The sequence below is a fragment of the Ostrinia nubilalis genome (assembly GCF_963855985.1).
Source record: "Ostrinia nubilalis chromosome W unlocalized genomic scaffold, ilOstNubi1.1 SUPER_W_unloc_1, whole genome shotgun sequence".
Taxonomy (NCBI): Eukaryota; Metazoa; Arthropoda; class Insecta; order Lepidoptera; family Crambidae; genus Ostrinia; species Ostrinia nubilalis.
In genome coordinates, this window is record NW_026973566.1 from 3,478,024 (window position 1) to 3,502,355 (window position 24,332).

General features: G+C 38.9%; 2 long non-coding RNA genes across 2 annotated transcripts; both read right to left on the minus strand.

Annotated features, from left to right (window-relative positions):
- Positions 1-7,289: 7,289 nt before the first annotated feature.
- Positions 7,290-13,467, minus strand: LOC135087336 (uncharacterized). The gene is made up of 3 exons (XR_010260746.1): positions 13,105-13,467; positions 11,183-12,527; positions 7,290-7,790 (listed from the first exon to the last, which is right to left on the minus strand). It is a non-coding gene; the product is annotated as an uncharacterized LOC135087336 (long non-coding RNA).
- A 10,173-nt stretch (positions 13,468-23,640) lies between these two features.
- Positions 23,641-24,045, minus strand: LOC135087338 (uncharacterized). The gene is made up of 2 exons (XR_010260749.1): positions 24,009-24,045; positions 23,641-23,911 (listed from the first exon to the last, which is right to left on the minus strand). It is a non-coding gene; the product is annotated as an uncharacterized LOC135087338 (long non-coding RNA).
- Positions 24,046-24,332: the final 287 nt, after the last annotated feature.

Below are 24,332 nucleotides of genomic sequence, written 5' to 3' on the forward strand. Positions count from 1 at the left end.
GCTTGTTCGGGAGGCTGGAAGTCGTCGAGCCTGCGAGCGAGACGATTCGTAATGACTCTTGAAAACAGCTTGTAGACATGGCTCAGAAGTGAGATGGGTCTATAATTCTTCAACAAGGTTTTGTCACCTTTTTTGAAGAAGAGTACCACCACACTTCCGTGCCATGTCGTAGGCGTTTTTCCTTCGAGGATGACGGAATTGAACAACTTCTGAAGAGCCCTTAGTACCGACGTTCCGCCTGCCTTCAAAAGCTCAGCCGTGATTCCATCATCACCCGGTGCCTTGTTGTTCTTCAGCTGTTTGAGAGCCATTCTAATCTCGTACAGACTGACGTCCGGGATATCTTCAGTATAGTGTCGGGTCAGTCTAGCTCTTGGGTCCTCGGCTAGACTTGTGACAGGTGCGCGTACACTCGTGTATAGTTGTCCGTAGAACTTCTCAACCTCTTCCAATATCTCCGGCCCCGACGAAATGGCTCTGCCATCCTCTGTCTTCAGCTTGGTCAGTTGACTTTGACCAACAGACAGATCTCTTGCGAACACTTTAGAGCCCTTGTTTCGCTCAATCGCCTCTTTAATACGGTCTGTATTAAATTGGCGTAGGTCGCGAGTCAAAGACTTGGAGATCTGTCTGTTGAGGCGCCGATACTGAGCAGCATCTTCAGAGGACTACATAACCAAGTTCCGTCTCTCTTCCATGAGTTGATTGGTGAGGTCAGAGATCTTTTTGGTTCCTTTTGAACGACGGGTTTTAAAGAACTTAGACCCAGTCGTTTGGACAATTTCCACGAACCTGTCATTGTATTCGTCCACATTTTCGCAGTCTCCTAGGCATTCGAAACGATTTTGCAACTCGAGCTGAAAGCTTTCGGGGTTTTGGAGTTGGATGGGCGCTGTGCGGAGCGTAGACTTCATCAGTCGACATCTCTCGAGCTTGGGTCTGATATTCAATGTGCCTCTTACCATTCGGTGATCGCTTCCTGTTTTGACCGAATTGATCACAGAGACATCATTGAATATATGCTTCTTCGTCGACAAGATGAAGTCTATCTCATTTTTTGTAGCGCCATTGGGATGCAGCCATGTCCACTTTCGCTGTTTTGGCTTTCTGAAGAAGGAGTTCATCATAAAGAGGCCCTCCTTCTCCATAAAGCCAGCCAGCAGTTGGCCACGTGCGTTCCTCTCTCCGTACCCAAATTGCCCCACTTTCAGCTCATTATCGCTTCGTTTACCTAGCTTCGCGTTGAAGTCCCCCATCACAACGGTAAAATGGGACCGGGAGCTATGTATGGCTCTGGAAATATCCTCATACATAGTCTCCACTTCGTCGTCGGGGTGTTCCGTGGTCGGTGCGTATACCTGTATGACCTTCAGCGAATACCGTTTGGTGATTCTGAGTATCAGGTACGCTACCCTCGCCGAAACACTCTCGATCTGGACCACGTTGTTGACAAGGGACTTGTGGACGATAAACCCGACACCACCCTGGGACTGCTGGTCGCCCTCCCGGAAATAGAGCAGGTTTCCGGATTTCAGGAGTATGGTGTCCTCCCCCTCTCTTCGGACTTCACATAATCCTACGATATCCCACCGTAACCTGCTCAATTCTTCCTCAAGTTCCACTAGCTTCACGTCTGTACGCAGTGTGCGAGCGTTGAAGGTTGCCAGGGCCAGAGGTCGTCGGTGTTGGTAGCTTGGCATCCCCCGGGGATTCTTCGTACCCCTTGCCCCACCGTTACCGTGACCGCTACCGTGGTCCGGGATAGTGGGGCCGCCGGGGACTAGGGGCCGTTTTCCTGGTTGCACTATCATCTAGGAGGGTTTTGCCCTAATCGCCACGCTTGGCAGGCGGGTTGGCGATCGCAGTTTTTTGCTTGGTTTCGCACGCAGACGCTGCTGCCCGTCCGGTGCTACAGGAGTTTGTCGCCTCTTACGACACGCCTCCTGTTGGCGGTGGGGAAAAGTATTCTTTTACGGCCGTCCCCACACGGCACAAATCTTCACTTTTTCCAAATTTTTTTTTTATGTAACCCTGAATAATGCTTCTCTAAATTGTTATCGTCGTGTGGAGTTGCTGGACTCCCATCGGCCGTCCCCAGGTGGTGGATAGGGGAACGCCTCCCAGATATGGGTGGTACTAGGGAAATCAAATACCTAGCGCGAACCAAAACCAGTAGGCATGGGCGTGCCTTTAGTCTCGTAAGATACGGCCTAGGGGATCACACCCCGACAGAAAAGACAAAGCTGTGGATCAGTTAAAACTCATGAAATGGCGGAATCTAAAACTAATCTACCCCAGGAGGGTACCACTGATTGTGGAGAATCCCTCTCTGAACCCTGTTCTCTAGGACATAGTTCAGGCTGCCCTTCGGATTCTGGGGGGGGCAAATTTCGCTCTAACAACATTGCAACTTCGAAGATAAATAACCAAAAACTTAACCTCACACAGCAAATTTTTCATAGGGGAATGTTCACAAACAGACCAAGATCTAACTCCTTCAGTGGAACATGTCTAATATCAGATTTACCTGCAACCAATGCACAACCCACTGAGATACACTGCACTGAACAAGGTGACAAAAACGATACATAAAACTGGCAAGAAATCAATGATCGCAAGAGATCCAAAAAACCCAGAAATAGTCCTGAGACAGTGGAAAGAAGTCAAAAACAAACCAAACTTAACTATTGGCTAGCAGCCCCTGCACCTATACCAACATCAAATAGATTTGCTGAACTTGAAACCACTGACCAAGCACATACAACAGAACAAATAGTAAAACCTCCACCTTTCTTTATTGACAAGGTCAGTAATATCCAGCCACTATCAAAACTACTGGAAAATGTGGCTCAAGGAGACTACGAAATAAAAATCTTACAAGGTGAAAGAGTTAAAATCCAGTCAAAATCCAAAGAAACATATTCAACTATATATAAAGAACTTAAAAGCAGAAATACAGAGTTTTATACGTACCAACCGAAACAGGAGAGAAGCTTCAGAGTTGTACTAAAACATATTCATCACTCAACTGACGTTGATGAAATAAAACAAGCCTTGGAAGAACTAAACCATATACCCAATAACATATGGAATATTAAAAACAGCAAAACGAAAAAACCCCTTCCAATGTTCTTTGTAGACTTGCAACCGAGTCCTAATAACAAGGATATTTACGGCATCAGATTACTTCTTAATTGTAGAATAAAAATCGAACCACCAAGGCCTAAACGCGAAATTCCACAATGCTCCAACTGCCAACAATACGGACACACACAAAAATTTTGCCACAGACAATCTAAATGCGTGAAGAGTGCTGGACTTCATCACACAGCAGACTGTCCTAGAAAAGAACGTTCAGATAAAGTGAAATGCATACTCTGCGAAGGTAATCATCCTGCCAACTACAAGGGCTGCATTGTATATAAAGAGCTTCAAAATATAAAATATCCTACTCAACCCAAACATCAGACACTTAAAAGATCTGAATATGTCATGAAAAATAGTCAAACCAAAGCAGAGAGTAATGACCCAGGTAAATCATACGCAGCAACCGTGAAAAGTAACTATACAGAATCCAACAAAGATAACGCTCCAAGTACAGAACAGAAACAGATGTCAGATATTCTACAAACCTTTAATACCTCAATACAGACTCTCATGAACCAAATGTTAAAAATGACTCAGATGATAACTGAACTCATGTCAAGATTACCGTTGCATTCGATACGCTAAAGCTCTGTGTATGGAATGCTAACGGCCTGTCAAACCACTCGAATGAGTTAAAAATCTTCCTGAACACATATAAAGTTGACATTATGTTGATCTCTGAAACCCATTTTACAATCAAGAGCTTTCTTAAAATCTCCAACTACACTTTATATCACACCATGCATCCAGATGGCAAAGCACACGGTGGTTCAGCCATTCTCATTAAATCAAACATCAGACATCATCAAATCCAAGCATACTGCAAGGACTACATTCAGGCTACTAGTGTGGTTGTGTGTGATTGGACTGGTAATATCACAATATCGGCCCTATACTGCCCCCCTAGACACACTATAAAGGCAGATCAGTTCAATGATTACTTCAATACTCTTGGAAATCGTTTCATAGCAGCTGGAGATTATAACGCCAAACATACCTACTGGGGATCCAGACTAACATTACCAAGAGGTCGCGAACTACTCAAATGCATACAAGCAGGAACTATGAACGTAACTTCAACAGGTCAACCCACATACTGGCCTTCTGACAAGGAAAAAATACCGGATATCATAGATTTCTGCATATTCAAAGGCATACCACAAAGCAGCATCTCCTGTTATAGTTGCTGGGACTTATCTTCGGATCACTCACCTATTCTGGTAGAAATAGGAGCAAAGTTCAGAGAAACTACCAAAAGATGCACATTGCACAGCAAAAGGACTAACTGGCCCCTATTCCGTGTCCTAATAGACGATATATTTTGTGAACCTATTGCACTACAAACAAAAGGTGACGTTGTAGACGCCATAAAATTTTTCACCACCAGCATTCAGTGTGCAGCATGGAATTCAACCCCAATAAATCAACACAAGCTTGTTGAGCAACACATACCCTCACACATTCTTGACAAAGTTAGAGAGAAAAGAGCGCTTCGCAAGCTATGGCAGAAAAACAGATGCCCTGATACAAAAAAACTCTTAAACTACAAAATAGCAGAACTAAAGCGTATTCTTGAACAAGACAGAAACGCAGGGTTTCAGGCATACCTGGAGAGCCTCGATTCCACCGCTGCTACTGACTACTCACTTTGGAAAGCGACAAAGAACATTAAACGGCCTATAACTATTTCCTCACCACTGAGAAGAATAGACAGCAACTGGGCTCGTAGTGACCAGGAGAAGGCAAACACATTTGCTGAACACTTAACAAACGTCTTTCAACCCCATCCCTATGAAGGCCCACCAGAACATGAGAAAATGGTGCTGGAATACCTTAAAGCAGAAGACTTAGATGAAAAGACACCAATGAAGTTCACTGCGAAAGAGGTCAGAAGAGTAATACAAAAAGCCAACCCTAAGAAATCACCTGGATATGACCTGATCACCAATAAAATCCTGCAGGAAATGCCTGATTCTGGAATAATATTACTCACAGCAATATTTAACGCGGTATCGAAACTACAATTTATCCCACCAGAATGGAAAATTGCACAAATAATAATGATACTAAAACCAGGGAAACAACCTGAGGACCCCAAGTCATACCGGCCTATTAGCCTACTGCCCATCCTGTCTAAAATATACGAGTCGTTATTATTACTACGGTTATTACCACTGGTAGAACAGCACGGACTAATTCCTGACCACCAATTTGGGTTTCGCCGCAAGCACTCCACTATTGATCAAGTTCACAGGCTAGTAAATGAAATAGACAAGACCTTTGAAGCTAAAAAGTACTGCGCCAGTGTCTTTCTAGACATATCTCAAGCATTTGACCGAGTTTGGCATGCAGGTTTATTATTCAAAATAAAATCCTTACTCCCCAAACACGCATACGAAATTCTGAAGTCTTTCATAGAGGATAGACACTTTCTAGTCCAAAATGGCGAAGCACTCTCGGGTCTTCGCAGTATTAACGCAGGTGTCCCACAGGGTAGTGTATTGGGGCCGCTACTTTACCTAATCTACACCTCAGATCTTCCGACATCAGATTGCATAACTACTGGAACATTCGCCGATGACACTGCTATCCTAGCTTCCCATCAAGACCCAATAGAGGCATCAAGAATCCTACAAACTGGACTAGATGAAATATCAAACTGGCTAAAGATGTGGAGAATCAAAGCGAATGAAACCAAATCAGTCAACATCACCTTCACCTTGAAAAGGGGAATCTGCCCGGGAGTTACACTTAACAACCTCGAGATCCCCCAAACAGACAACGTACGATACCTGGGCTTACATCTTGACCAACGGCTCACGTGGAGAACACACATTTTTACCAAGCGTAAACAGCTGGGACTGCAAGTACGAAAACTCTACTGGCTAATAGGCCGCCGATCGCAATTGTCAATGCATAATAAACTTCTCCTGTATAAGACAATACTAAAACCAATCTGGACCTATGGTATCCAACTATGGGGCACAGCCTCACATTCCAACATCGAAATCGTACAGAGATTTCAGAACAAAATGCTGAGAATGATAACCAATGCTCCCTGGTATGTCACAAATGAACAGCTGCATCATGACCTACAAATCAACACAGTCAGCCAGGAAATTGTACATCATACAAAATCGTACAAAAAACGGATCACAAACCACCCCAACCCCTTGGCGAGACCTCTGATGGACGAAACCCAGACACATCGTAGACTGAAACGAAAAACTCCACAGGACACACTTAAAACCCAATAAAGTGAAGTAGGATGTGACACAGGCCACATACCGAGCAAGACATGACATATCCCAACAAACATACTACTCAATGTTCCAGCAAGGCAACAGATTGTAGTGAAAAAGAGAATAAAAAAAATAAAAAAAAATGTTATCAAAATTACAAAACCAGCTGCTCCAGCTTGGATGAAAAAAATACATTACTCCCAAAACTTAACTCACTTAACACCAGGTGCGATTGCGGTCAAATACCTGCCTTGTCTAGCATAAAAAAAAAAAAATTCAAAATAAAAATTTTGCCTAGTTTAAACTGACTGTACTGAAAAAAATGTACTACGCGAGTGTGGCAAGTGACGTCATAAGTTTGGTTACTTGACAAATTAATTATTTCCAAAATGGAGCAAGAAGTTTTAGCTTACAATAACTTCAATAATCGATTATAATACACCATTAAATAGATTTTATAAAGAATGTCTAAATCGCACTAAAGTAACGTGTACGGATGCAGTATAGTTAAGTTCAACATAGCGAGTGTTATTTAATGCCACAATCGCGAAATCTTATGCGTAGTACGTATACATCGATGATCGGTCGAAGTCGATGGAACGACATTATTCGATGGAACTGTTACGGCAGAGGGTATTGACGAAGTCATTTCAGTTTGGTTCTCATCACCAGATTCTGGTGGCCTTCCATCGGTTTCCGACTGTGGCGCGGGTAGATCTACATACGCATCCTCATCATCAGTCAACCTGATGTAGTCGTAGTCTGAAAAGACATACCATTTCTAAGCCACTGTGCTGAGAGACAGTCCCCAGTTAAAAGTAACACGTACTGTTTGAGCCTCAGGTCTTGAATTATAACGCGAGTGGACTGTATTAAAGTTATTATAATTTCAATAAACGAAGCCACAACAATAGGTAAACAATGAATGTGCTATGCTTAAGTATGAGTGTCGTGCGCGCCGCTCGGTGGCCAAGTGTGGGATCGCCTTCACGCGCCGCCGTCGTCGCTCCCGGCACCTTTCACTGCGTCGCCCGCTCCAAGGCCAGTTGCCCGGGCGCGAACATCCTCCCGCCCCTTGACCTCTTCAAAGGGAAGAGGGCAAATGTTGTTGAACCCTCTTGTGACGTTGCCTCTCCTCGTTTTTAGTTCGGCGACTCTGGTAACGCCGTCGGGTCCAGGATAGGTGCGCACCACGCGACCCAAGGCCCAAACTAACGGTGGTAGCGCCTTGTCCCGAAGAAGCACGAGCATTCCTTCAGTGAGCTGGCCAGAAGAAGTGGACCACTTGGTTTTTTGCTGAAGCAAGGAAATGTACTCATGAGAAAATCTCTGCCAGAAGTGCTGTCGGATGTATTCAATCCTCTTGAATCGGTCAAAGCAGCTGATGTTCTTCTCAGGGATCTGCGGACACGGTACAGACGTAAGTGGTCGTCCAATCAAAAAATGGGAAGGAGTGAGAGCAGAAAAATCGGAAGGATCGGTGGATAGAGGAGTTAGTGGACGAGAATTCAAAATGGCCTCGATCTGACACAGACAGGTTGCTAACTCTTCATATGTGAAGTTAGTGAGACTCAACAACCTCCTCAAATGGTGCTTGGTAGAGCGAACCGCGGCTTCGGCCATTGCGTTGAAATGAGGTGAATATGGCGGTGAGAATGAGAAGCTGATGCCTTCACGAGACATCTCACATGCAACATCAGAAGATGAGTCGGTTAAGAATTTTTGTAGCTCATTATTGGCTCCGACAAAATTCGTGCCGTTGTCAGACAAGATGCTTTGCGGTTTGCCGCGGCGAGAAACGAAACGATTAAGTGCTGCGATGAAGCCCTCTTTTGTGAGGTCAGTGACGGGCTCTAGATGCACTGCTGTAGTTGCGTGACAAACGAAGATGCATAGGTATGATTTTGTGAGCTTACAGCCCCGACCTTTACGGTCTGCTATGAGTACAGGACCAGCATAATCAACACTGCAATCAAAAAAGGGGTATTCTAAGTTAGTTCTTGATAAAGGCAGCTGTCCCATTATAGGTTGTATATTTTGGCATTTAAATCTAAAACATTTAACACATTGTCTGACAATTGACCTAGCAAGATTCCTGCCACCTAAAGTCCAATAGTTAAGACGCAAATTTGCCAGTAAAAGTTGAGGCCCTGCATGAAGCATTTTCAAATGTTGCACATGAAATAGCATTTTAGTTAAGTGGTGTTTACTACAAAGCAGTATTGGGTATTTAATATTGTAGTCGTAAGGAGAATTATCGAGTCTACCGCCCACTCGTACGACCTTTTCAGAGTCCAGAAATGGCGTTAATGAAATAAGTCTATTTTTACGCGGTAGAGATCTTTCCGACTCCAAAATATTTAGTTCCTCCGGAAACATCTCTCTTTGTGCGCTGCGTAGTAAACACATCAATGAATCGTTTAACTCATCGCTAGAAAGAGCGCCGTGTAGTTTAGAGTTTTTATTTTTTAAATTGTAAATAAACCTTTTAATATAGGCTAAGACTCTTTGTAAGCGATTGAAATTAGAATGATAGTGAATTAATGATTGTATGATGGTTGGTGATTGATTAGCGTTAGATGATTGTTTAATATTATTATAAATAAAGTGTGAAATTATTTCACGCAAATCTTGTTTCACGCTATTTGTCGGCATAGTAGGCCAGTCCTGTTCATCATTTTGTAAATAGCTTGGGCCTGACCACCACAGAATATTATCACCGATAGTGTCAGCCTTCGCCCCGCGAGAAAGAAGATCCGCCGGATTATCTTTCGACGGTACATACCTCCACATGTGACCGGCAGAACTCTCAACAATTTCGTTGACTCGATTACGCACAAAGGGTTTGAGCTGATTCGAAGGAGTATTCAGCCAACCGAGTACGATCATCGAGTCGCACCAAAAGAAGCATTGTTGGATTGGCATTGTCAGTGACTCAAGAACGGTTGTACACAGTCTTGACCCCAATAGTGCGGCACAAAGTTCAAGCCGTGGGATCGTAACGGATTTTATCGGTGCTACACGGTTCCTGGACAGAAGGAGACGAACTGTGATAGAGCCAGTTTGACTAATGGATCGAATATATACACATGCGCCATAAGCCCTCTCGGATGCATCAGAAAAAACGTGAATTTCATGGTTCACAGCCGATTCGAAAGAAACCCAGCGGTGAATTTTTAGATTATTTAAATAAGGAAGCGTTGACACAAACATTCTCCACATATTGTCAATCTCCAGAGAAACTTTACTGTCCCACTCACATTTATCAATCCAAAGTCTTTGCATTATTGTTTTTGCTTCGACAATACAAGGGCCGACTAATCCTAGGGGATCGAATATTTGGCTAATTACTGACAAAATGTGTCGTTTTGTGACCTTTTCTACATGGTCAATATTTATTGAAAACGACAAGTGGTCTGAGTTGCATAGCCAGTTCAAACCTAAGGTTTTAGATGGGGTGTTGTGGTCTGAAAGATTTAAAAAGGTGGGACTTTCCTGATTAGAATCCCCTAAAATGGCCTTTAGAATATCTGGGCTGTTAGATTGCCATTTTCTTAAATAAAAATGAGCTGAGGACAGAATGTTTGTGACCTCTTTGACGAGTGCTATTGTCTCAGGTATAGATGCACCCCCACCTAAATAGTCATCAACATAGAAGTCTCGTGCTATTGCGGACCTCACATCTTCAGTAGAGGCTGCGTCCGCCAGGCTAACCAAGCATTTGGTAGCTAAGTAAGGAGCCGACGCAGTCCCATACGTGACCGTGTTGAGACTATATGTTTTAAGTGGCTTTTTTGGGTCATTGCGAAAAATAATTTGAAGAAGAGGTCTTTGCGACGTTGCTATTTCGATGCAGCGATACATTTTTTCAACATCCCCAGAAACAACGTATTTATGCTGCCGAAACCGCAGCAAGATCGACAAGAGGTCCTCTTGAACCTTGGGGCCTACCATTTGAAGGTCGTTGAGTGAGAGGCCTGAGGATGATGGAGCTGAAGCATCGAATACGCTTCTTAATTTAGTAGTAGTGCTTGACTCTCTTATTACACCATGATGTGGTATGAAGTATTCAACGTGACCTGAATGTGGTGTTGTAATGTTGACATTTTCAGTCATGTGACCAAGGCGTTCGTATTCATTCATGAATTCAACGTATGTAGCCTTGTAGTCAGGATCACGTTGAAAACGCCGCTCTAAAGACAGAAAGCGATGCTTTGCCATAGTGTATGATTCCCCTAAAACTGTAGGATCATCTTTTAAGGGCATCGTAACAGTAAATTTGCCATCCTTGTTCCTACATGTGTTCTGGGTGAAGCTTAACTCGCACGCTCTTTCTTCTGGGGATAGTGAGTGTTTTGGAGGAACCGAGTCGAGTTCCCAGAATTTAGACAGGTTTGGAGTGTCACTGGGATTGGCAAAGTTACAAAAATGTAAGTGTCGAGTGGTGTGAAATGAAGGTCCCCTGAAGACTGGACCAGATACGATCCATCCGAACTTTGTCTCACATAACTTAGGCATTTGTTTGCCCAAATCAATAGAAGCGGAGCCTACTACACTCCAGAAAATTTCAGCCCCAAGTAGAATGTCAATTACAGACGGAATATTAAATGTAGGGTCAGCTAAGTGAAGGCTTGACGGAATAGGAATATTCTCTATATTGACAAAAGAAGTGGGTAAAACCTTTGTTACTTCTGATAAAATTAGGCAGTCCAAATCAACTGTATAGTCACCGTTGGAAGACTCAATATTGAGATGGCAAGACTGTGTACTATAAGAAGATTGATGATTGATACCTGTCACAGTGGAGGCTGCATTGCGTCGTGACAAACCCAGTTTTGTGCAGAGGCTCTCGGTAATGAAGTTCGCCGTGCTGCCGTTGTCGAGCAGTACCCGAGCGTTGAGCTTTTCGCCGTTGTGGCTCACCACCTTCACAATAGCTGTGGACAGCAAAACATTGGGTGCGCTAGTAGGCTGTTTTGTTGTATCTGCAGATAAAGCAACACTAGTAGAAGTAGATGGCATGGGGTCTTGATATGTCTGCTCAGTCGGCTCAATGTGCAAAAGCGTATTGTGTCTGGCCTTGCAATATTTACATCCTGACAATCTACATTTTTGTGTGGTATGACTTGAGCGTAAACAATTTAGACAGACTTTAAATTCTTTTGCCTTTTGTAATCGTGATTCAACAGATAAAACTCTAAATGACTCGCAAGTATAAAGCAAATGATCATTTGAGCATAAAGGACATTTTGATATTTTGTTATTTAGGTTAGTGTTATTTTGTAAATTATTATGTTGTAGATTTTTATTTTGTAAGTTATTATTGCTTGTATGTTCCCCAATATTAGTTACAATAAAGCTTTTTTGTTTAGTGTTATTATTTTGTGTGTTTAATTTAGCTTGATTATTTTCTAAAGTTTCTAATAAATCAGCTCTGTTAGATATGAAGGTACAAAACTGCGTTAGAGTTGGAGAACCCGACAGAGTATTGCGATACTCCTCCCAATGCCTACTAGTAGTGAAATCAAGCTTTCTAGATATCATAAATATAATGAGAGTATCCCAGTGCTCAGTAGGTTCCTTTAATGTTTTAAGTGCCCGTATGTTTTTGTTAACAGTGTCAATAAGCTGGCGCAACAATAAAGATGATTCTTTAGTCAGCGTTTCTACATCAAACAAAGCCTGTACGTGGTTATTTACTAAGAGTCTACTGTTATTGTATCGTTCACACAACAAGTCCCAAGCCATTGCGTAATTATCACCCTTAAAATCTATATTTTTTATTATCTCCGATGCTTGGCCTTCAAGTGACGCACGGAGGTAGTGGAACTTGTTGATGTCATCGATGCAATCGCTGTTATGAATTAATGAGCAGAAGGTGTCTCTAAACTCTAACCAATACTCATAGCTACCATTAAAGTGTGGCAAATCAATTTTAGGTAAGCGCACAAAATTATTTTTAAACGATGCACCTGATTTGGAGCCCGCATCAGAACCCGCCTCCGAGCGAGCACGCTCAGCAAAGCACACAGCCAATGCTTTGCGCGCTCGAGCCAGCAGGGAGTAGTAACGCTCCTCGAACTGGGCTCGCTCCGCATATTCATCATCAGCCGCGTCCGAGGTCGACTCGATCTCCATCTGCAACGCGTCGTAATGCTCGTATAAGGCATCGAAAGTTTTTAAGCGAGCTTCTAAATCTATTTGTTGTAGTTCAGACAGTTCTTTTGTACATAAAAGTGCGTTCAAAAAGTTTTCAAAATGTGTTGATTTTGCTTTCATGCTACTACGCTTTTTTATTAATTTGTCTAATGACATTTTGAATGTGATTAAAAAGTATTTAAATAAGAAGTTGTGATAATGATAACCGATGCAATAAAGTAATAAAATTTAATGGCCTATTGAGAATAATGCACAGCTGTTTGATAACAAAGAACCGTAGCAAATAAAAGTGAAAGCGTAGGCGCAGGTATCGAGACGGGTCGTTGGCCTTGATTACGTAAGCCGTGCGAAAAAATAAATGGAAGTATTAAATTAAAGTGCAACTGTGCAATATTTATATGGATTTGACAATCAAAACTGTCTGGTCAAATTAGAAGCGAAGAATGCGATAGTATGAGTAGAAATGGAAATGGGAAAATAATATTATCAAACACTGATATTAATAATAATTAATTAAAATATTGGATGGGAAAGGAAAAAATTGGAACGAACTCACGGATGTCTTTAACGTTCCGTCCATAAATTGATGAGAACGATGACTTGTCACAGCGGTCGACACGTTGAGTCCAAAGTTCAACCAAGTTGTCACGATGGCTTGTAGGTTTCTTCTGTGCTTCTTTCACGGTAGAAGGACCAATGTTTGAGCCTCAGGTCTTGAATAATAACGCGAGTGGACTGTATTAAAGTTATTATAATTTCAATAAACGAAGCCACAACAATAGGTAAACAATGAATGTGCTATGCTTAAGTATGAGTGTCGTGCGCGCCGCTCGGTGGCCAAGTGTGGGATCGCCTTCACGCGCCGCCGTCGTCGCTCCCGGCACCTTTCACTGCGTCGCCCGCTCCAAGGCCAGTTGCCCGGGCGCGAACACGTACTGTCCGCAGAACACGTAAAGCTAAGTAGGTAGAATTCACGACAAGAGACAGTCCCTAAATCGTGACCATAATTCATTATTTGCCAGATTACGGTTACAAATGGATATAATTGGATATAATATTAACGTTTTGACATGTTCTTATAAACTTAGTAACTTTCACATGGCAGTCATGGCAAGATACACTGTAATTAAATTGATTATGTACTAACATCTAATGGACGTGTATTTATGTGAAATAAAAATTTGGATTTAAAAAGAGAAGTTTCCAATACATTCGATATGGTAGTTTTGAGAAAATTATAAAGTAAAACGATTAATATCTAAATTTCATGCAAATATCCGTTATTGGTTATAAAATAAGTCATTACGAATAATATAGATTAGGTGAAAATGTATAGTGTGTATAAGTGCCTACAAGATTTTTCTCCATTTCTTAACATTTGTTACTGGTTTAATATGAAGAATATAGTTTCTAAAATGCATTATTAATGTTAACCCTTGGCATGCCTGGTGGGCATAAGTTACACGCTATGCCTGGTGGGTCTGTCAGACCCCGATTTCTAAATAGCTTTTTTTTCTATAAATTTTACTATGTAAGGTGATTTCGATGCCTCCTAAGTAAACTATCGTATGTCTTAAAACCAAACTTTACAGTAGAGCCATTTAAAGATATTTATGTGTGCAGTTTTCCCATCTTTTGAGCTAGGGATACGATTTTTTCAAAACTTATAGTCAATTTAAGGTGTATTATCATACAATAACATTTATTTGTAAATATATTGTAGTTTTGGAGATATTGTTGTTACGGTGTTTTACGGCGGATAAAATTAGTCATAGAAATCGTAACATAACTATACAATTATTTACTTTGTCTAGCTGTAGGTAAAATATATAGTAAGAGCCACATACTCCATTGTACGGGAACATAATCATTTATACTGTCGAAGGTATGTTACATATTTATTAATTTTTCATTGTAAATTCATGCTAAAACTAAATTATTCAATTAGGTACTCATCTATTTTGGACAAAAGGATTCACAAAATCAATTTGAACACAATGAAAGTCTTGAAATGAAACCTCTGTTTTAAATACCATATTTATTAATTTGTACCAAAGAATCACGTTATAACAGTCTTTCTTTCTTATGAAAATATAATTAAATTGTTTTAAATTAACATAGAATGTGAAGTTATTACAAATAAATTAAATCAAAAGTAATTAACTGACGAGATCAAATAAAAAAATGTTTTTTTTTGTTTTCTAATAAACATTGATTATTTTTTAAACATAGCAATTACGATTAAATTAAAAAGTTTTATTTATAAAGTGATAAAAGGAATATTTATCTTCTTTATTAACCTTAAAATAAGCAAAATCTATTCTTAATTGATAAAATCAATTAACAAAGTTACATCGTTATTGTTCTTACTTTAAAAAAAATAGTATTTAATCTTATTAGAGCCTCTAATATTATTCAAAAATTGTACATAAGGAATCTATACAGGGTGTTTCAAAAAAACCCCTAATAACTGAAGGGTGTTTAATAAACGTCTATAAAGAGTCCCTTGTTAATTTCTTACAATCATAGCGACATATTCTAAATTCGGGTAAATTTATGTAAAATAAAAATATCGATTATAAAAATTCCCATCACTAATTTGGGTTCATTGTCCTACCAGGAGTGACCAGGGGTGACCAGGAGCAACTTTCTATGTTCACGCCCCCGGCCACGCCTCATAAAACATTCTGTGCGCCTAGTATTTACTAGGTATTATTTAATACCTACGGAGAAAAAAATTACACGCACGTCGTTAACAAAACAACAAGCATTCAAAATTATGGTTCACGGATGATGATGACGTGACCGTCATCCCATCACCCGTCATCACCCGTGACGACACGGGCGTCCACTAGAACCCGATCGATGAAGAGCCCGTAAAATGGAGACGTGTCACCATATCAAGGAAACACTGATACGACGGAAGCCGTCGCTGGTCAGCCGCCAGTCTACCTTCGATAAACTGTTCCCGATAAAGTTCACGGGCTTGAACTAAATTTCCATCAGCTCGACCCACACACAACATCATCTCATAATATTCGGAATTAGAAAACATTGCCATTGTAGCAAAACAACACAAAACACAAAGCTTTCGAAAGTAGTTAAACGATAGGAAAACACACCGATCACGCACGAAGCATATGAACGACTAAATCAAAGAAGAGCCGACGGCCGGTGTCGCGATCTTTCGGCGCTTCCGCACAATGCAAAGTGGTGCGAACGGGATCGTGCCACATGCCAAATTTTTGCAACTTCTTATTATGACAATGCAACATTTCAACAACATTTTAACAATGATTTTAGTCCGCTAATTTTTATTTCGCAGGTAAAGGAATGTCGCAATGTCGTTTATGTACCTACCTACTTTGTCTACCAAGTTACGTCTCATTTTAAAATAGAAGAAATGTTATTGAATCCTCAGATTTATTTTCATATCAACATTCTAAAGCGTCCCTTAATAATTTTCACTTTTACAAAAGCAGCCTAAGACTGATTTACACGTACTAAGTAGTTAAGTAGGTAACTAAATTTTAACTTAATTTTAAGTCTATGTCCAAATGTCTCATAATTAGTATGAAACTGCTTGTCAAAAGGTGTCAAGTGACAAGCCCCACCCACCAACATACCCGAAAAAATATTGTAAAATTTAGTTACCTACTTAACATAACAATCCTAAACGTGTTTACACGGGAACATTAATTGCATTTCTGTTAATAATAAACAGTCCTCTTAACTTACTGCAACATCAGAAACATGACTGTTCTACAATTAATGTAAAACCAGAATCAGCTATCTTTTTAAATCTATGATCTGCATTCCGAAAACAGATGAGTATGCAATTCAAATAGTTGTGTTTTTTTGTGCTATTTTTGATTTATTTTGTTTGACAAAGAGATAATTAATAAATTTAACAAAACATTGAGTGACTGTGTTCAAACACGCAAAGTAAATAATAGGCTCGGCGAGTTAAGGAACAAAGGTCACCTTCTCTTTGACTGAGCCTCAATGTTTAGGCGTTCTGATAACAGTGTCAATAACGCGCACCTACTTAGTATTTCTCCCATACCTTTATTCAGCCGCCTTGTTTAGTTTAAGCATATTAAAGTAATATCATCCCGTGATTATGTTCTAGCATTACCTTTGTAATAAGTTTACGTTTACAGCAAGAGTTTGCTGAGTTAGAATTACATACACAATCTTAAGAGTATTTGTACCACCAAAAGTTTAACATACAAAAGGCATGTTTAAAATTAGTTGTGAATAAAAAAATATTGTTGGTCCGGAATAAGTACGCAATGCATATTTCGGCCCATTGTGTACCAGGCGCCACCAGGCGCGCAGCGCTGCGCACGAGTTAGCCGTTAGATGGGGCGGGGGGTGGTGTTCCCGAGCGTCTGCCCACTAATGAGGTTGCCAACATTTTCTTTGGGTATTATTTTAATTTTTCATTGATTTTTAAGATTTTAAGTTTAAAAGTACGAGGCGATTTTGAAATTTATTAAAGAAGGTTTATGAGTAAATAAAAACATATTTTTTAAATGAATAGTTAAACATTTGGCCGCGATCTCACCTGATGGTAAGTTAGTATTACCATTGACTAGGCATTTATGTGTTTTGAAATAATGATTATGGATGTGAGTAGTTAATGTTTTTAGATTTTTCTGTTACGACAAATTTTATCGAATGGAGGGAAAAACTTACACGGAGTTGTACGATACGATGCTACAGTATGACGTCATGTTCTTCATACCAACTTAAAATTTCACTTTTGGGATAATTGAAAAATGTAGTAAGGCGCCCCACTCGCCCCCGCGAACGCGCGGGTTTAAAAGGTGCCAACCGTTACTATGCAAATGTGCAAACTCAAAACAAGCCACCAAAAAAAATTCTAAGTAAAAATGTTTACAATCACTGTCTATTAGGGTTTCGTAAAAGAAACTGAAAACCCAAAATGCTTAAGCTCAAGCACTGATGTTTCCCTAGTACTTTTGCTTCCGCGTTGGCCTTTCTTTGAGCGCTTGATTTACTAAATAAAATGTTTGTCAAAATGTACGTTTTTTGTTGTTGTTGTTGTTATTGTTGTTATTATTATTATTTTAGAATTGTTTTAAATTCTCAGCATTTTTTTAAATGCCGCTATTAATGTTATTATTATTGGCAAATTATTACAAAATAATAATAATAATGGTGCAGATGCGTTCACATCAACCTTTTGCTGCTTAAATAGGAGCCATTTTGCAAGGATTTTGTAAAATATGATGTGAACGCCTCTGTATCCAATGACATAAAACTAAGGCCTCATTTACGGAGACGCCGGGCATCGTACGTTGTGCGACGTACTGAGTTCAAACATTGGCATTGTGTGTGCATGAGTGCTTTTACGGAAAAGCGATTTAAGACGCGTATTCTTGAAATGGAACGTTATTTGCAGCCGAATCCTGCGGATGGCTTCGATGCGTCTCACACGGCGTTTATTGTTGCGGGATTCACCGCGCAAAGAGAGGCTGGCACCACCACTTCACCCGTCTCGCATCAATATTTTTTGTGTTTATGCGTGCGATAATAAGTACCGCATCACGCGCTGCGGCTCCGTAATTATGAGGCCTTATTGGTGCTTATGGTGAACTTACAAACTGGTTACTAAATGCTTATTTTTATACGGAACACAATTCAATCTTACTCCTGGTGGTACCAGGAAAGGTACTAGGAGTAAGCTAAAGATGGGCGGAAATGCAATTTCAAAGATTAAATAATAACAGAATTCGACTGAAGGTACGGTAACGTAACCTACCTGGAATTTCACGGATTTTTTTATTTTTTTTCTGTTGTCTAAGAATGTTTGAAAACTATCATTAGTAGTGATGTTGCTATCGGAAAAAGTTATTTACTTACGATTTTTTTTCCATCAAGTGGCCTGATTTCGATAGATGAAGTTTTCACAAAATTTTTCAAATGTACGTACACATGTAAAGTGTTAGTGAGTACCTATTTAAAATGTTTATTTAACGAACAAACATGCTTTTAACACATCGATAAAGGAAGTAGGCAAAAAATGCGGCTAATTGACATTCTGAAAAATACAAAGTCTATGATTTGCGTTCGATGAACCCCGCTGCAGCTGATCGAAAGTGAGGGAATTCATATCGATATTTTTGGAAACTTTCGATGTACGTTATTTCCAAAACCGTTCAAGATATGACAATAGGAACAACGGCTTCTATTTCAGATTGTTTCAGTTTCTGTGCCCTTTCAGGCTTTAGGGGGTATTTTGAAACACCCTGTATAATAGGTAACATGAATAATAATTAATGATAATTCAGTAAATTGTGTTTTTTTTTTCTGAAATCAATTAAGTTTAAGTTATGAGTTATTTTTTTCTACTGGACTTTTAAAGATATTTATTTTATTTAGTTACATTTTTATGTATTTTTATAAGTAATCAATAATAGGTAAAAAACTTTATAACCAAAAAAAGTTAATCTGAATCAGTCTCAGCATTATGATTAGAAGAATCTACAAGAAGATTGTGATAGAATTGGTTATGCACCGCTGGAATGACACCACTAGTACAAAGGCTTACCAAGTATTTTTTTTAACTTTGGTTATAGTAGCACATGATTAAAAAGGGGTCAAACATCAGAGCAATCTTGCTGTCGTCGTCTCGTGTTAGTTTTAGTAACAACAGTCATATATTGAGACTCATCCAAATGATATTTATAATGGAGTTTATTTGGCTCAGAAGGAAGCACCTTGACTTCTTTTATTTCCATCCATTGCACAACAGCGTTCAAGTTCTTGGTCCAATTTTTACAGCCTAAGGTTGACTTAAAATCCAAAAATTTGGTATGATCCAACTCGATTACAGTACATGGTTGTAGTTTCATGCTTTGATTGAAAGATGTGCCAAAAATAAATGTATTTATACTCCTTTAGAATGGTTTTCATTGGTACGATGGGCTAAACAAACGTTAAAACCATATACTGTAATCGAGTTGCATCATACCAAATTTTTGGATTTTGAGTCAATCTTAGGCTGTAAAAATTGGACTAAGAACTTGAACGGTGATGTTGTGTTCAAATAAACTCCATTATAAATATCATTTGGATGAGTCTCAATATATGACTGTTGTTACTAAAACTAACACGAGACGACGACAGCAAGATTACTCTGATGTTTGCTTCCTTTTTAACCATAAAATTTGCTACCTATAACCAAAGTTAAAAAAAATACTTGGTAAGCCTTTGTACTAGTGGTGTCATTCCAGCGGTGCATCACCAATTCTATCACAATCTTCTTGTAGATTCTTTTAATCATAATGCTGAGAGTGATTCAGATTTACTTTTTTTAGTTATAAAGCTTTTTACCTATTATTGATTACTTATAAAAATACATAATCATCATCATCATCATCATCATTTCAGCCATAGGACGTCCACTGCTGAACATAGGCCTCCCCCAATGCTTTCCATGTTAATAAAAAATACATAAAAATGTCACTAATTAAAGAAATTTAGTTTGTCACAGATCGTCATAAATTATAGCCTATATGTTATGTTATTCTGGGTTATAAACAAAAATACTGTAAAGTTTCATCAAAATCTGTTCGGTAGTTTTTGCGCGAAAGAGTTACAAATTTCCAGACATCCTGATATCCAGACATCCTAACTTTCGCATTTATAATATTAGTAGGATCGAAGTACCTTCATCACTAAGTAAATCACTGGAGATCAAATTAGAAAATGCTTGGATTTCTATTAAATCAGCTCCTTCAGGCAATGGCGAATCTGAAAATATTAAAAAAACACAAACATAAAATATAATTTAACTTCACAACGAAGACGAAAAAATCGTAATTAAACGTTACAATAGGAATAAATACTCAATTTACCAACGTAAACAATATTAAATTGCACATACAATATCAAACGTACGAAAACAAACCACGTTAATAATCGTATGTATTACATACGATAAAAAATAAATTTAATTGACAACGTTTATCATGGTATGTAAAACATACGATACTTTGTTAGCTTAAAAAAGGAACATAAAGAATCTTATGTGTTAATTACTATAGTTTTGAATAGCTAGTAACAAAATATAAGGCAATTTTCAACACCAAAAGGAAAACTGTAATTACTACTTACCTAATAGTATGCGCTCGCTAGCGGTGAACCAAACCGCTTCTCCCCTGTAGACGATCGCACAGGACATTACGATAGTATACGTTGCGATCGTGGATTACATACGATTGAATACGTGTGAAAAATCTTTTATTTTAACCTTTAGCTACTGAGGTGGATTTAATTTCACGTAAACACTGACGTGGGGGCCTGGGAGGCCCGTACATATATGTGCAAATATTTAAAAAATATAATCTTTTTAGGGTTTTATGGTTAATAATTATTAATAGTAGTTATATTCAAATACAATAAAACGATTTTTATGTAAATTATTTGTTAATAAGTAGGTATTATTTCAATATTTAGAAAACATGTAGCATTTTTGGCAAAAATTTCATAAAATCATGATTCACAAAGTTATCATGAAAAATATTCATAAATTCAACAAATCAACTTAGAATCTTAATTTTCAATTGTCTTTTTAGCTAATGATATATCAGTAATCCTAATATGAAATAGGGGGAAAAAAATTACACACATCAAATAGTACGAATTAAACACAGTCTGGATAAACTTGCTTTGCTCAGTGAAGGAAGCCATACATGTTTTTAAAATGTAGATTTCATTTGAATCTTCAAAATACATATATGGTACTTGGTTTCATCGTTTAAATCTTGATAGTCAGGTACAGGCTTATCATTTCCTAGCATACGTGCCAAAAACTACTGTTCTTCTATTTTTCGTTAAATTCTTGGTATTTTTACTTCTGAGATACCGCTTTCTCTCGGACGACGTACTGTGGGCTCCATATTATAGATTTTTCCAAATTATTTCAAGAAAAGACGATAACTAAATGAAAACTATAGACAAAAAAAGTTACGCCAATACTGAGGTGGGGGCCTGAGAGGCCCACAAGAAACTTTAAAATTAATTTACCTACTGAAATTGCGCGTGCAATCACGTGCACCGTTGTTGACAGCCTCGGTGCAATGAAACTCGAAGGTACTAAAAGATTCGGGTGTGTCGTGCACGTGGGAGAGGAGAAATTCAACAATTTTACTTTTGCAAGGCCTGAGAGGCCCCCACGTCAGTAGTTAAAGGTTAAATGATATTGCAATTTTTGTTCGCGGGTTCGATAATACGTATTTTAGTAATTATAAAATGCTTATAAAATCAAAATTGATATTTTGTGGCTTACGATTATTTACTTAGGAGGCATCGATTTAATGATTCAAGACGCATGCTTAAAGGGCAAAAAAGAGATAGTAAAAAAAATCACTTTAGAAATTAATCAACTTTATTTAAATATTTGAAATTAAACTTTAACTCACATTTTTAAGCAACATTTCGAGACTATAACTTTGTTAACATATAATTAGTATCAAAAGTAATAAGATCTTAATCAGACTTTAATCCAGTGTAAGGCTCTATCATAAACTTAATCTAAATAACAAAATAATTAGTCTTCATCACTTTGTAAGGCTTTGGTTTGGTAACACTTTGCGCATTGAAAAATCGAGTGGTCAAGACAGGGGGCGTCCATAAATTACGTGAGACTTTTAGGGGGGGGAGGGGGTCAACAAAAACCTCACTAAATCTCACGTGGGGGAGAGGGGGGGTCTCAGGAAATATCACGTAATTTTTTCCGCAAGAAATAGAGAAATAAATTGGCCAAGTGCGTGTCGTGCCACGCGCAGTGTAGGGTTCCGTAGTTGTCCGTCGTTAACAAAATATATTTCAGAAGCAAACAATTACTTCATCTAAAGTCGCTTTTAATATTTTCTTCTAAGGATTTTTTATTAGATATGAAATTTTATAATACATGAGTTAAATGACTATTACTCTTAAACTAACTGACCTACCCTAACCGTTATAGTTTTCTTGAAAGTTCATAAAAAGCAGTATTGTTATGAATTTTTCCAGATTTTTCAAGCCAACAGTCTAGTTTTTAGAGTGGGGGACGCCCTGCTCGAACAAAAATTCATCCCCACTTTACATGTAGAGGAGCTACCCTAAAAAAATTTTATTCTACTGTTTTGTCTAGTGCCAATAGTTTCCAAGCAAAACCTCGGACAGACAGACATATCGAAACTATAAGGGTTCCTTGTCAGGACTACGGGACCCTAAAAATTATATTTTCTATGATGATAATGACATTTTATTCTATACCGTCTAAACAAATAAAACTAACAATGCTACCGTCTGCATGTGTGAATACTAAAATGCAGAATAAATGACGAAATTAAGAAAATTATAAAACAACAAACAATTTTTTTCATCAAAGTCGCGTAAAAATGACACGCATTAAATGTATGATGATTGTACAGCGTCCCTAGCAGATACTTTCAAGAACTAAAATCTTTAACTTTATAGATCTTTTTGATGCACTCGTTAGCGACAACGGTAAATGCAAACTCGCACTAAGCACACAAAAAAAACTTTCTCAGTTAAATTACTCCAAAACTATTAAATTTCGGTTTTTTTTAAATATCACGTGAGATTAGGGGGTGGGGGAGGGGGTCAGGCAAAATCTCACCAAATCTCACCAAGGGGGGCGGGGGGGTTGAAAAATAGCCAAAATTGTCTCACGTAATTTATGGACGCCCCCACAAATGTGACTACTACATGTCTCACAAATGTACTGGGTTTTCCGATCTTTTTTCGCGGGACAGACGTGGCATCTGCGCTTTATTCCAGGAGTTGATTTTTTTAACAGTATTCTTTTACAAAGATCAGTGGAAAGGCGAATACTCAATTTTCTTGATTGCAAATGTGGTGTGTAGTCGCAAGGATGGACAGAGGCACATCCATTTCAGAATCCGAAGAGGTGGAGCCTGCATCATTTTCTTCCTCCTCAGAAACAGCTTCTTCATCCTCTAGAGCAGCGGTTCCCAAACTTATTTGGTCTACTGCCCACTTTGAGAATAAATTATTTTTTAGCGCCCTCCATTTTTGTAGTCAAGAGTCGAGCTCAGTCGGTGTCTAAGAGTCCTCCTAGTAGATGACGCCTCCCAAGCCTCTACACAACGTCCCGATTTTTTTTCTGGGTCTCTTACTGCCCCCCTTTAACCCTGCAGCGCCCACAAGGGGGCGTTATCGCCCACTTTGGGAAACACTGCTCTAGAGCAACGTCAAACTCTTCTCCACTTGAATCAAATGCAACTAAGTCTTCCTTATTCAACTCTTGGAATAATAAACTAGTTATATCCTCGTCTGTTAGTTGTTTATTCATGATTAAACTGAAAAAAATTAAATATGATAATGTTATGTACAAACTAATATTATTTAACGGATAAATGCCAATATTCATAAGAAGAAAGAAAAATAAATACTTACAAAATAAAGTCACGCCGTATGCCTGGTGGGGTCTGCGGGACCCGTGTTATACGGTAAGTTTGAAAACACTTTTAAAAATAAAAGATTTATTGATTTTTACACTTATTAACTTGATTACAAATGTTTGGATTTAGACTTAGATTTAGACTTAGATTTAGTACAGAATTATGATGTGACTTGTGTCGATGTGGAATTATAACTAACTGCATCACAGGATGATTGGGGTTTTTATACCCTGATGTCCTGAGACTTTAGGCTTAATGAGTACACAAAACATTAGGTAATGATCTAATTACTTAATATCGTACAAAGGTTGTGAGTTTT